Raw genomic sequence first — 7421 nt, 5'->3', positions numbered from 1 at the left:
AAGTTCGACAGAGTTTGTCCACTCTCTTGCACACACATACACATGTGAATAATCTTACACGCCGCGTTGTCGCGAAGATATCACTTTAAGTTTTACGGTTGAACAACGCGGACGTCCTTTAAAATAAAATAAGTGTTTCAGTGATAATAGATACATAGTTATAATATTTTTTTTTATTTTTCCGATTGTTCCTAAGGGAGCTGCAATAGAAAGACAACTTTTGGGAGATTTTCATGCAGATAGCTTTAAAACTGAGAGACTAGCTTGCGTAGAAACAGACGGACAGACGGACGGAAAGAAAGACAGACGGACGGCTAGATCGACTCTCTTAGTGATGCTGATCCAGAATATATATACTTCATAGGGTCGAGATGTTCCTTCACTGCGTTGCAAACTTCTGACTGAAATTATAATACCCTCTGCAATGGGATAAAATGTTAAAATTTTCCAAATTAAAAAAATATAAATTAAAAATGTGTTATATATATTTGAAAAACGGTCAATATTAAAATTAAATATATAATACTATTTAGATTGAACAGGAAAATGGGCTTTTGTTATACCCTTGCAGAGGGTATTATAATTTTAGTCAGAAGTTTGCAACTCAGTGAAGGAGACATATCCGACCCTATAAAGCATATATATTCTTGATCAGTATCACTAACCGAGTCGATCTAGCCATGTCCGTCTGTCAGTCTGTCCGTCTGTCCGTCCGTTTCTACGCATACTAGTCTCTCAGTTTTAAAGCTATCTGAATGAAACTTTCCCAAAAGTTTTCTTTCTATTGCAGGTAGTATATAAGTCGGAACGAGCCAGATCGGACGACTATAGCATATAGCTTCCATAGGAACAATCGAAAAAATAAATTTAAAAAAATTATAACTTTGCTGTTTTTTAATTAAAAAATTTAGTTCTTCGACATATAGTAATGGTTAAATAATTCATATAGCTCCCATAGGAACAATCGGAAAAAAATACAAAAAAAATTTTATAACTTTGCTGTTTTTTATTTTGTTTTTTAGTTCTTCGACATATAGTAATGGTTAAATATTTCAGAGTTACGGTTTAAATTTCATAAAAATCGGAAGACTATATAATACAGCTCCGATAGAAATAAAAAAATATATAAAATAACTATCTATTAATTAAGCTGCAAATCATCATAGCTTCAATGTTTTTAAACATATACGCAAGTAAATCATAATTTTAGTGTTTTCAAAAATATTTAATTCTTGCAATAGCTGCAAGGGTATATGAAATTCGGCTTGCCGAAGTTTGCTTCATTTCTTGTTTATTGTGAATTTGAACTAAATTTAAAATATATATCTATTCTTATAAAATTGACGTTTGAAATGTTTAAATCAACTATGATAATAGGTACTATGATTTACATATACTGGCATATTTAAATCAAATACAATGCGCATAATTTGATAAAAAAAAAACTATGCGACATATTTATATTTACTATTTCCATGTGTGGTGGAATAATAATTGATTCAATGATGAAATAGTAACATTTACAATGTTTTTTTTTACCAGTGTAACAATTTTTGTTTTTGATGAAAAAAGGCAATCTTATTCGTAGTAAGGTAAATATTCAAAAGTACGTAAATGAGGATGGCGTTTGAGTTTTAGGACTCCGACAAGAGATAAAAGTTTGTTTGCACGCCGATGTATAATTGAGCCGCTCAATAATATATGTATTAGCTGAGGCCATTATTTTTAATAATAACTTGGTCGGCGGTCAAAATAAAAAACGACTGACAAATTATAAAAAAATGTCTTTCGCGCTCTATTGGTTTAGTGTTGTATCATTTTCAATGCCATCTATCAGGTAGAGCCAGCAGAAAAAAGGCATTGCCAAGAGAAGCCCTAGAGCAACGAGTCGTCCAGAATTCAAACTACCCCGAAACCCCTAAAAACTTAGAATAAATTAAAATTAAGTCTAAGATTTAGATTTATAGCTAAAAGTAACAATTTTTGAAAATAATGAAAACAAGAATGGAAGCTAATTTCGGCAAGCTGAAGTTTATATATTCTTGCAGGTGTTACATAAACAACGACTTTATTCTGATTTTTATGCGAATATGTTCAAAAACCAGAGCTCCCAAAAAATTTCCCCAATTTACAGGCTGCCTTATATATATATGCTTCCTTAGGAAACGATGAAGAATGAAATCGGTTTCTGTATCAAAGTATCATGCCAAAACACTGAGTATTAGGGTGGCTAAGAAATGTGATAAATCGTAGGGGCGGAACTTAGTCTGTGGTAAATTCCAAGCAATACTATCTATAAAACTATATGTTTAAAATCAAGTCTGTCCCTCCTCATTTGAATTTTTATTAGAGCTGAAAACTTGGAAGAGTAGCGGTAAACGAGCTGGAAAATATCAAGGAGCAGCGGATCGGTCTGGAAGCAGTTTTAAAAGAAGCGGTACACGAGCTGGGAAATAACGAGGAGCAGCGGATCGAGCTGGAAGCATTTTAAAAAGCGGCAGGCAAGACATTAGATCTGGTTGCGTCATCGTGCGATAGTACAGGTTTTTAGAAGCTAAGGGCTGATGCAAGGATTTAGCCAGCAGACGAAGGCATCCAGAAGGTTCCAGTTGAGATTAGACAGCTTTAATGTATGTGTGACGCTACAGAAAGCGGTGCACACGTGAGAGCAAGAAGACAACGAACAGAGGCGACATCTTTAAAATAGAGGCAGTACTTTTAAGTTTTAAGTTTTTTGAAAGCAGTTGAAGCAAAATTGCAAGTGTTGCAAGCAATGTTGCAGGCATTGGGTGGTTTTTCTAGTTACATTTTGATTTGCGATTTAAATTTAAGAAAACCTTTTATTGAACTTAATATCTAGCAGGTAAACGTGTAAAATGGAGAAAAACGAGATCATGGCATTGCGAATTGAAGATTTACGCCGGAAGTTGTCGGAGTTGCATTTGGGTACGACTGGATTGAGTGTGGAATTGCAACAGAGATTATTGACCCACTTCGGAGTAAATAACGAAAGTGAGTTAGAGACGGAAGATAATGGTAAAGATGGTGAATCAACAGTGTCTGCAGAAACCACATCCAGGCGTGGTTTCCTTTGAAAGATGTTGAGGGTAGTGTTTTACAGTTTTCAGGGTCGAAAGCCCCAGGTGTAAGCCCTTGGATAGGAGAGTTAGAAGATTGCGCAGCTAAGTTAAGTGGAACCAATTACAGGTGTTTGTGTATGCAAAACAGTTGCTAAGTGGAACAGCGATGTTTGTGCGAGGCCAGAGGAACGTTAATATTGTTGAACGTTGATGCACAATAAACAGTATAAGTGATCCAACAGAACCAAGCACGAGCTTGTTTCGCGCGGGCCCTTTTAGCATAGTAGACAGTTATCGATTTGGCGAGGAAAACACAAATAACAGAATATAGAGACATTTATAAAAAAACAAAAAAACCATGGAGTCAATATCACCTTTGACAAGATTGTGAATAAAAATTGTTCAAAGCATGTTTCTACGATTTACAAGAGTATGTAAATTAAACAATAGTGATCTCCTAGAGTAAGAAGGCACCCTTTAGTTTTGATCCCAGTTCAATCAACGAAGGGCGACTCAAGACGATCAATGTGTACTTGATATTGGGGACTCCAAACGGGAGCGCAATATTCTAAGTAAGGACAGACAAGGGTGAAAAATAATAATTTATTTGTATAAGGATTGTCAAATTCTTTTGACCAAAACAAAGTAAATAGCAATGGGCCCAAATGACTACCCTGAGGCACTCCAGATGTTACAATAATCATTTTGGAAACTGCGTTTTTAAAAATAACCCTCTGAGTTTTTCCATTAAAATAACTCAAAATCCAAGTTAATAGATTACTCAAAAACCCATGATGATCTTATTTTATTGAAAGATGAGAATGGCTAACAGAATCAAAAGCCTTACTAAAATCTGTATATATAATAAAATATTAGTCTGCGTTTTATTATTAAAACCTTTAACTACAAAAGATGTCAATTTAAGTAGGTTCATGATAGTTGACCTTCGCTTAACAAAACCATGTTGATAAGGTTATATAAGCAAGGAGTAAGTTGGTATTGTGGTCTCCAAATCTCTAAGAAGAAAACTTTCTGTTGTTACCGGGGAAAAAATACAATTTAACCTGTTAAATTGTAAGCTTAAACTAAATTAAGACAAGAGCCCGCACTAAAGGCAGTTTGAAAAAACTTGGCAAATAAATCTGCAATTTCAGAGTCAGTAGACGCCTCAATTGAGTTTAATCATACTGATGAAGGCAAAACGGAGTTTTTCCGCTTGACATTTACAAAGTTATAAGATTGCTTCGGATTATTTGAAAATTCAAATACGTAAAATTCAAATTGACTGTTAGAAGCAACCACATATTTTGAAAAATTATATGGCGTGCCCGTCTTTTTGTACTTTTTGTTAGTGTTTGTTTTTAGGTCTTTGAAGCTCTTGTGTCTGTTATGTCTTGGAGTAAGACTGTTAGGAACGCATTTGAGAAAAAACCTGTTTAACACGCTACAGAATAATTCAGTGGTATTTGGAAATCAAGTAATTTGTCTTATTAAAGTCAGATTTACGGAAGGTTTTCATTTTAGCTTGAGAAACTAAATATAAATTGGTCGCCGGGCAGGGAAATTGTCAATTCCATTGTGGGATGGTATCGGTCCTCTGGGACAACTAGAGGGTCAATTCTAGATACAACGACCTCAGACGGATCCAAAAAAAAAACACCAGATCTAATTGCCTTTTTAAAGAGTTACGGATAAAGCTAATTTGTTGTAATGATAGGTCACAAAGTCCATCAATAACGTCATTATCCCACAAAGGGGTGCAAACAAGTTAGTCAGTATAAGACGACCAAGATATATCTGGCAGATTCAAATCTTTCAAGAGAATCAAATGATCCCTGTCAGAAAGTAAAGATAGAACAGATTTAATAGCACACAAATGATGTTTATAAATTACAATTTCAGATCCAGGGGGGATAAAAGAACAGGTTACAAAAATAGATCAGGCATGTAAGGAAACATTTACACAATCAAATTATATTTCGCTGGGGATTCGGGCTGAATTATCTCCGATGTAAGACTGGAGTTAACAGCAATAAGCACCCCTCCTCCCCTAAGAGAAACGCGACAAGTTCTATAAGTGTTTAAAGTTGTTTGGAAAAATTTCGGTGAAAGAAATTCTCGGTTTCAGCCAAGTTTCTGTGAAGACTAAAATTTGTTCATTAAAGGGAAAGGAGTTAGCGAACAGCTAACATCATATAAAGTCCCCTTACATTTTGATAGGCTTGAAATAAAGAAGTGTTCTGTTTTTTGGAACAGACTCTAAAATCGGAGATCGATTATTATTTATTTATGTCTTTTAGGAACAAATTCTTTTATTATTAGTTCATCATCAGGCCTTAAACTTTTATTATTAGGAACGTTAAAAGCCTCTGGAGGAACAGATATTTTAAAAGAGGATTTCTCGCGAGCGTATTAAAATTTAAATTGTTCAACTGTAATGTTTGAGATGGGTATTTTTCTTAAATAAACTCCATAACATCATCATACGTGGTTTCGGGGGTAAATCGAAAAACAAATAATTGTTTCTTATGGGGAACAACAGAAAGTTTCTTTTTACCACCACCAAAACCATGAACACTTTGAATATTTTTACTCCGGCTTTCTGATAAAGTGAGTACTTCAAAGCACGCAGTACCATTAGGAACAAGTGGCTTTTGATCCACCGGGCTGATCTACAACTTCTCCAGTGACAGGGGCTGATGAGCTAGGTTACGGTAAATACTCAATGTAATCTCTAACTCTGTCAACAAATCCTGCCCATTTTGCATGCATGATTGTATCACAGAGCAAGCAGATGATAAATATATCTTTTGATGTAAAAGGAAGCTGGCAACCGATCTTTTAACAAGTAATAGATATAATCATTAAATATTTGTTTTATTTATAGTAAGCAAAGGAGCGTTAATATGTTTTTTACGCAAAAAAAAATAAATAAATAAATAAATACCACAGTCAATTTGACACTAGGGTCACATGAAAATACAAAAATTATAAACACAAAAATACAAAAGTAAAAGATACGCGTAAAAATGCAAAAGCGGGAGAGCGCGAGATAAAATCTTTTTCATCGACGAGCGTGGCTTGTGAAACACTAACAACTATGTACGTACACAGTTAGTTTAGGCGCAAAAAGTAGAGCGGGAGGAAAAGACAGTAAAATTTTACAGAGATTTACTCGTTATATGTTACAAAAACAAAACACTAGGAGCACTGGCAAAGCATGCACAAGAGAATGAAATTTCAATAACAATGCGCAGGGATTAGACAATTTAAAATAATAAAACTCTAATTGTGAGTACAGATTTATAAGACATCCAGTTTTTACATGAATCGTAAAACCAAGCCTTGCGAGGAAAAGCATTATTCCTATGAGCTTGAAGTGCTAGCAGTCAGCCTTAATAAAGTGGCGACTGTACATCTAAGGGACAAAGTTTAAGATAGTTACGGACTGTAACGCCTTTACCATGACTATGAAAAAGAAGGAGATTCCAGTCAGAGTTTCGAGATGGGCAATGTAATAACAAGATAAGGACTACGAAATAGAACACAGGTCAGGTCCCAAGAAGAGACACGTCGATGCGTTGAGTAGGGTGTCTTGTTTTGCGGTGCCAGACAGTTTGCTACATCGTTTGCGAGAAGCGAAGTTGGACAAAAGTGTTGTTAAGAAAAAGTGTTGTTATAAAAATTTATACGTGTCGCACGAAGTTTTGTTTAAGGATCTTAATAGAATGTTATTAGTTCCTTCACTGATAGAAAACGAAATTTTTCAAAAGTCAGGATTTGATTGAGAAGTTGTACTATATTCCGAAACTGAAAGACAAAGTAGAGCGAGTGGTTGATAGCTAAGTTCAATGTATCCTTCTAAATGCGAAGGCTGGCAGGCAGGAAGGGATTCTAACACCGATCGATAAGGGGGACAAGCCGTTAGTAACTTCCATGTTGATCATGTTGACCCGATGGAGTTGACTAAAAAGCGTTATAAACACATTTTTATGATTATAGATGCCTTTTCTATGTATGTGTGGCTGCATTCTACTCGAAGCACGGGAGTTGAAGAAGATATCGCTTGTTTGGATCTCCAGGTTTTGGAAACCCGTACAGGATAATTTCAGACCGTGGAGCTGCGTTCACATCCCATCTTGTTAAAGAGTACTGCGATCGAGAGAAAATTCAGCATTTGCTTATAGCGAAAGGCGTACCTTGGGGAAACAGACAAGTAGATCGGATACACAAAAAAGTTGTTTTAATGCTATCCAAACTAAGCCAAAATTGTCAAAGTTGCTGGTATAAGCATGTATGTAAGGTTCAGCAGATCATAAACAATACGGAGCCAAGAAATAC

This window comes from Drosophila gunungcola, unplaced genomic scaffold (assembly GCF_025200985.1).
Source record: "Drosophila gunungcola strain Sukarami unplaced genomic scaffold, Dgunungcola_SK_2 000010F, whole genome shotgun sequence".
NCBI lineage: Eukaryota > Metazoa > Arthropoda > Insecta > Diptera > Drosophilidae > Drosophila > Drosophila gunungcola.
This window is presented reverse-complemented; position numbering follows the sequence as displayed.